Genomic DNA, 6,901 nt, shown 5'->3' on the forward strand with positions numbered 1-6,901 from the left:
TAGTATAGTGCCCCAGTATGGCTAGTAAAGTGCCCAGTTTAGCCAGTATAGTGCCCAGTTTAGCCAGTATAGTGCCCAGTTTAGCTAGTATAGTGCCCAGTTTAGCCAGTATAGTGCCCTGTTTAGCTAGTATAGTGCCCAGTTTAGCTAGTATAGTGCCCCAGTATGGCTAGTAAAGTGCCCAGTTTAGCCAGTATAGTGCCCAGTTTAGCTAGTATAGTGCCCAGTTTAGCCAGTATAGTGCCCAGCATAGGTAGGTAGTGCTCCCCCCGCGGCCGCCGCTGCTATTACCTGCTTAGGCAGCGGCCACTTCCTAATCCGCGTTCCCCTTCTGAAGTTTCAGCGTGTATCACAGCAGCGCACCCGGCGCTGCTGCTGTGAACGATGCAGAGTGCAGGAAAGAGCGCGGCTCCCTATAGCGGCGATCTGTATCGCCGCTACCAAGGGAACCGCTCTTTCCTGCCCCCTGCATCGTCACAGCAGCAGCGCCGGGCGCGCTGCTGTGATACACGCTGAAACTTCAGAAGGGGAACGCGGATTAGGAAGCGGGGGGAGCGGGGAGCGGGGGGAGCGGGGCGCGGACCACCCACCACTAGACCACCAGGGAAGACTCGCATACAAGCCGACCCCCCAACTTTTGACCCCCTTTTTGGGGGTCAAAAATTCGGCTTGTATGCGAGTATATACGGTAATTTACCTGGTTAATGGGATTTTTGTTCCTGAACCTCAGTGCACAGTATCTGCACATCAGGGCTGTAAGACGTCACCTTCATTTTCACACAGGCTTGCAAGCTGTCATTTGTGAGGCGTGAATCGATGTTTGTTTTTAATATAGTTCATGTTGGAGAAGACCTGCTCACATACATATGTGGAGCCGAAGATCGACAGCACTCCAAATGCATACTTTTTCATGTTTATATAAGTGTTGGGGATGGCATTCGATGTTTCGAATACAAGTTTGTCCTGTTTGGGAAGGTTTTCAATATCAGTCCATTTATGATTCCGAGCCAGAATGGCCTTCTGACGGGCAAAATCCTAAAGAGTAGCGGTCAAGCATTTGAACTTGGACACCAATAGATCTTTGTCAGCTATATCGGCCAATTCCATCTCAAGATCAGGTTGACTTACACCTGCAAATGCATATTCAATAGGGATGGATCGATCTCCAGGGGAGTGACAGGGAAGGCTAATGTGGCTTTTTCCTCTCTGAACTCACAGAATCGTTTCCCAAATGAAGTTTGCATTGCGGTGATTGCAGACTTGAAATATTCCAAATTGATTGTATCATGACTTTGTTTGAACTCTCTCAAAGAGGGAAAGTGAGACAGTGTGCCTCTCTGTAAATCTTTGACCAACACTGTAAACTTGCGCTCAAATGCCATAACCTCCTCCAGCATATGCAGGGCTGTGCCTCCTTTCCCCTGAAGGGTGGTATTTAGCGTGTTTAGATGTGCTGTCATGTCTACCATAAAATGTAATTTTTCAAGCCACTCTGGCTGTTCCAGCTCAGTAAAGGTGAGCTCTTTGCTGTCCAGGAAGGTTTTTACTTCTTCCAAACATGTGACAAAGCGTTTTAGCACCTCGCCTCTAGATAGCCACCGGACCTTGTTGTGGAGCAGGAGGTCAGAATATTTGTTTTCAACCTCATCCAATAACAAACGGAACTGGCGGTGGTTTAAGCCTCTTGCCATTATCTTATTTACAATCTGAATGACCACATCCATCACTTTTGTGCATTCCGGAGGAAATGTTTGAGCACACAATGCCTCTTGGTGCAGGATGCAATGAAATGATAGCAGCCTTCTACCCAACGCCTTCTGCAGTAGAGCCACAAAGCCCTTCTGTGCTCCTCTCATGCTCGGTGCCCCATCAGTAGCTACCGAGACCAGGTGGTTAGTGTTTATTTTTTTAGCAGTTAAAACGTCCAGGACAGCCTTAGGGCCCGTTCACACTGCACGCGTTTCCAGCCGCGTTTTGGAAACGCGTGCAGGTGGCCAAAACGCACGACATCAGACATTGCATAGAGTGCAATGTCTGATGTTCACACTGCATGCGTTCCGGACCTGTGCGGTCCGGGAACGCATGCTGCACGCAGATTTTGCAAAAACGCGTGGCTGTCCCATTCACTTTTCAGTGATGGGATCAGCCACGCAACGCACACAAACGCGGATGGCCATGCGTTCGTACGCGTTGCGGTCCGCACGCGTTCCGCACGCATGGCCATCCGCATTTCTGATCTGAACGGGCCCTTACAGATATCCTCACCCCTTGTTTGGTCTTTTAGTGGTATCAGCTCAATCAGTTCTTCCTGTGGCCCAAAAGAGTTCACATATCGGCAGAACAGCGCTATTTGTTCGATATCACCAATATCTTTGGACTCATCACAGGCAATGGAGTATGCCATAACTGAATCAATGTCTTGAATTTGCTGTTTGCTAATGTTTTCTGCCATTTTTAGGGTTCTGTCTTTGACAGTCTTTGCAGAGAGTGGCATGTCTTTGATTTTCTGCACAATTTCATTTTTGTTTTTGACGTCCATGTATAGATGTTCCGAAATATTAATGAATGCTTCTTTTATATACTCTCCAGGGCTTCCCGTGCTTGACTATTTCCAGAGCGGCCACAAAACTACCATATGTTGTGGTATTTGCAGACTTCACCCACTTCTTGAAATTATTTTTGCTCATATTAACCTTCCTCATAAGTTCTGCAACAGCTTTTCGTCTCTCATCTCCATCTGGATATTTTTCAGCAAAGGCTGTGTGTTTATTCTGGAAATGTCTTGCAACATTGGACTTTTTGTGGTTTGCTAATTTCTCACCACATATTAAGCATACTGGTAAACCAGTCTCGTCAGTAGAGAATGCAAATGATTCTGTCCATGTATTATTAAACACTGTTTTCTTCAGAAATTTTTCTCTTCTTGCCTTTATCCATGGCTGGCCTACCAGGGGGTTGAAAACAGCAACATAAGCAGAAATCTCAGGGCACAAATATGCACAAATCGTTATCAGATACGACCCCCATATGCACAGATCGTTATCAGATATGACCCCCATATGCACAGATCGTTAGCAGATACGACCCCCATATGCACAGATCGTTAGCAGATACGACCCTCATATGCACAGATCGTTAGCAGATACGACCCCCATATGCACAGATCGTTAGCAGATACGACCCCCATATGCACAGATCGTTATCAGATACGACCCCCATATGCACAGATCGTTAGCAGATACGACCCCCATATGCACAGATCGTTAGCAGATACGACCCCCATATGCACAGAGCGTTAGCAGATACGACCCCCATATGCACAGAGCGTTAGCAGATACGACCCCCATATGCACAGAGCGTTAGCAGATACGACCCCCATATGCACAGAGCCTTAGCAGATATGACCCCCATATGCACAGATCGTTAGCAGATACGACCCCCATATGCACAGATCGTTAGCAGATACGACCCCCATATGCACAGATCGTTATCAGATACGACCCCCATATGCACAGATCGTTATCAGATACGACCCCCATATGCACAGATCGTTATCAGATACGACCCCCATATGCACAGATCGTTATCAGATACGACCCCCATATGCACAGTTCGTTAGCAGATACGACCCCCATATGCACAGATCGTTAGCAGATACGACCCCCATATGCACAGATTGTTAGCAGATACGACCTCCATATGCACAGAGCGTTAGCAGATATGACCCCCATATGCACAAATTGTTAGCAGATATGACCCCTATATGCACAGATTGTTAGCAGATATGACCCCCATATGCACAGATCGTTAGCAGATATGACCCCCATATGCACAGATTGTTAGCAGATATGACCCCCATATGCACAAATCGTTAGCAGATATGACCCCCATATGCACAATCCTTCAGCAGATACGACCCCCATATGCACAGAGCGTTAGCAGATATGACCCCCATATGCACAGATTGTTAGCAGATATGACCCCCATATGCACAGATTGTTAGCAGACATGACCCCCATATGCACAGATCGTTAGCAGATATGACCCCCATATGCACAGATTGTTAGCAGATATGACCCCCATATGCACAGATTGTTAGCAGATATGACCCCCATATGCACAGATTGTTAGCAGATATGACCCCCATATGCACAATCCTTCAGCAGATCTGAAAAAAAGCAATTTACTCACCTAGTCAGAAGACCTCCTGTCACGATGTCCTCCTGTCCCGACCTTGTGGCGCGCAACTCCGGCGATCCTCCTCCTACGTCACGTCCTGCCTGCCTGCATTACACTGCAGGGCTACGGGAAAATGGCCACCCGAAGCCCTGCACTGCACTGGTCCGGCGGCTTCTCCAGCGACAACAGCATAAATCACACGAGTGCCACAGCCAGTCAGCCACTGACACCGGAGCTGCGTCGAAGGTGGAAAAGAGCTGCATGCGGCTCCGGAGCCGCGGGTTGCCGACCCCTATACTAGGTAAATCCTGGGAGAGTTGATCCAGGGACTGCCATCTGGAGACGGGAAGGATTTTTTCCCTTTTAAAGCTAATTGGCCCAGGCCTCGTAAAGTTTTTTGCCTTCCTCTGGATCAACTGGGATATGTGCGGGTTCAGGATGGTGTGTTTTTTTTTTTCCTGGTTGAACCTGATGGACGGATGTCTTTTTTTAACCAAACTATGTAATATGGTCCTGGCTTTCTCCAGCGTTTTCAGCTCACCCAAAATTATTATTTCTGGAGAGATAAGTTGCAACCAGAGAAGGCTAAGGCCCCATTTACACTTATCAGTTGCTCTCAGTTATAACTAAAAGGACAACTTATTTTCAAAGTAATGCCCGTGTTTTCCTATGGCACAGTTCCCACTTAAAGGGGTTCTGTGGAGGTTTCTGAAGAGAAAAACTGCCACTTACCTTGGGCTTCTATGAGCCCCATGCAGCGGTAATGTCCCACGACGTCCTGCTTCCATCCGCCGTTCCCCGCAGCCGGCACCGGGCTATTATTCGTCTGACATACAGACGAATAATGCGCGTTGCCGTGCCTCCGCTCGCGTCATCTGAGGCTTACTGCGCAGGCGCAGTACAACGGAGCCTTGTACTGCGCTTGCGCAGTAAGCTTCCGATGACGCAGGCGGAAGCGAGCGGGTGTGCGGCCACTCTAGCACAGCCGCAGTTGGATCCCATGCCGCTTAGACCGGGGCCGGTGGCGGAGAACGGCAGATGGGAGGAGGACGGCGTGGGACATTACTGCTGCACGGGGCTGATAGAAGCCCAAGGTAAGTGTCCGTTTTTCTCTTCCACAACCCCCCACAGAACTCCTTTAAAGAAAATCTGTAACGAAAAAACCTCCCCTGGGGGTACTCACCTCGGGTGGGGGAAGCCTCCGGATCCTATTGAGGCTTCCCCCGTCCTCCTCAGTCCCACAGCACCGGCGAAAATCCTCCCGGAGCAGCGGCGATGTAAATATTTATCTCCGTGGCTCCAGTGCAGGATCCGCTCTCTGCACGCCTGCGCAGTAGAGTGGACCCGACGGAGATCGGCTATTTTCGCCTATCTCCGTGGGAAGAGCCGCAACAGCGCCCCCGCTGGAGCCAGAAAAGGTAAATATTGAACAGCGCAACAAATTGTCGCCTGTGCGTTCCGGGGGCTGCAGCGAGACCGCCGTGGGACACAGGAGGACGGGGAAGCCTCGATAGGGTCCAGAGGCTTCCCCCTACTGAGGTGAGTACCCCCAGGGGAACTTTTTTTTAGTACAGGTTTTCTTTAAAGCATTTTAACTGAAATCTTTTTCACAATGCACTGCTATGGAGAAGGGAAAAAATGCGTACTAACTGATTAAGTGTAAATGGGACCTTACTTATCTAACCCTTATTTTGAGTCTTGGAGCTTAGATTCTTCCTTGGAAGGAGGTATACTCTCCTACCTTTATCAGTAACTGGTGTTTTCACAAAAAGAGGTTGTAACTAAGCAGATCGCTTGGGAGAGGGACCTATGTGAGGAATAAGAAGGGGACAAATGGTCTGAATTTTTCCAGACTCTAATGAAGCCACAACGGACAGAAGTAACGGGAGCCGGTATTGGCAACAGAGAAGGATGAGGACGGCCTAGTGGGAGCGATCCGTGCGGATGGGGCTGGAGGAAGCCCCAGGTATGTATAAAACTGAGTAATCTTCAGCTCTGGTGTAACTGTCAGGCATAAAATAAAAAAAACAATTCTTTATTATTATCTGGTAAACAAGTAATATGGATGCGAACCCGACAATCCAAAAGTAAAAAAACACTTCTTTTTCTTCTCCATAAAACACCTTTGCCCAGTTTCCCTGGTTCTTATTTGGTACATCTGCTGCACAAAGGAAGTTGCAGGGCATGCTGGGTTGTCTTTTTTTGCTTCTTTAGTATCCCCTCAGACTTAACTAATGCAACCTGACTGGCTGAAGCCTCTTTCCCTCCTGTTTTCCCCTCCTGTTTTCCCCTCTCATGCCTCTGTTCCTCTCAGATTGGCCAATATTTCTCATGCTCCTCAAGCTACAGAGTCACACAATGACAATGCACTTTCTATTGAAGAGCTGGGTCGGAGTGTCTGAAGACTGTGTTTGCATTGGCTGCCAGAGTAAGGGAGGAAATGACATCAGTATTGGCTTCAGTCAGAGGGAATGAAGATGGCATATGCCTGAAACAGAATTCTCTTTATTTACTTTATAAAATTCACTGAAATCAAAACAAAAAAAGTTATGTATGTAGAGCAAGTATTTATCTACTTATATATATATATTTTTTTTTTTTTTTTGGAGATAGTATAGCTGGCAGCTCCTCTTTAAACTATGAAACAGAGTAGAGCTAATGTACCTTTGAACTTCCCTGTAGTAAAATGTTATCTGAAGTTGTCTTTCACTGTTTCTTTGGC

Source organism: Hyperolius riggenbachi, chromosome 6 (assembly GCF_040937935.1).
Source record: "Hyperolius riggenbachi isolate aHypRig1 chromosome 6, aHypRig1.pri, whole genome shotgun sequence".
In the NCBI taxonomy this organism is placed as follows: Eukaryota; Metazoa; Chordata; class Amphibia; order Anura; family Hyperoliidae; genus Hyperolius; species Hyperolius riggenbachi.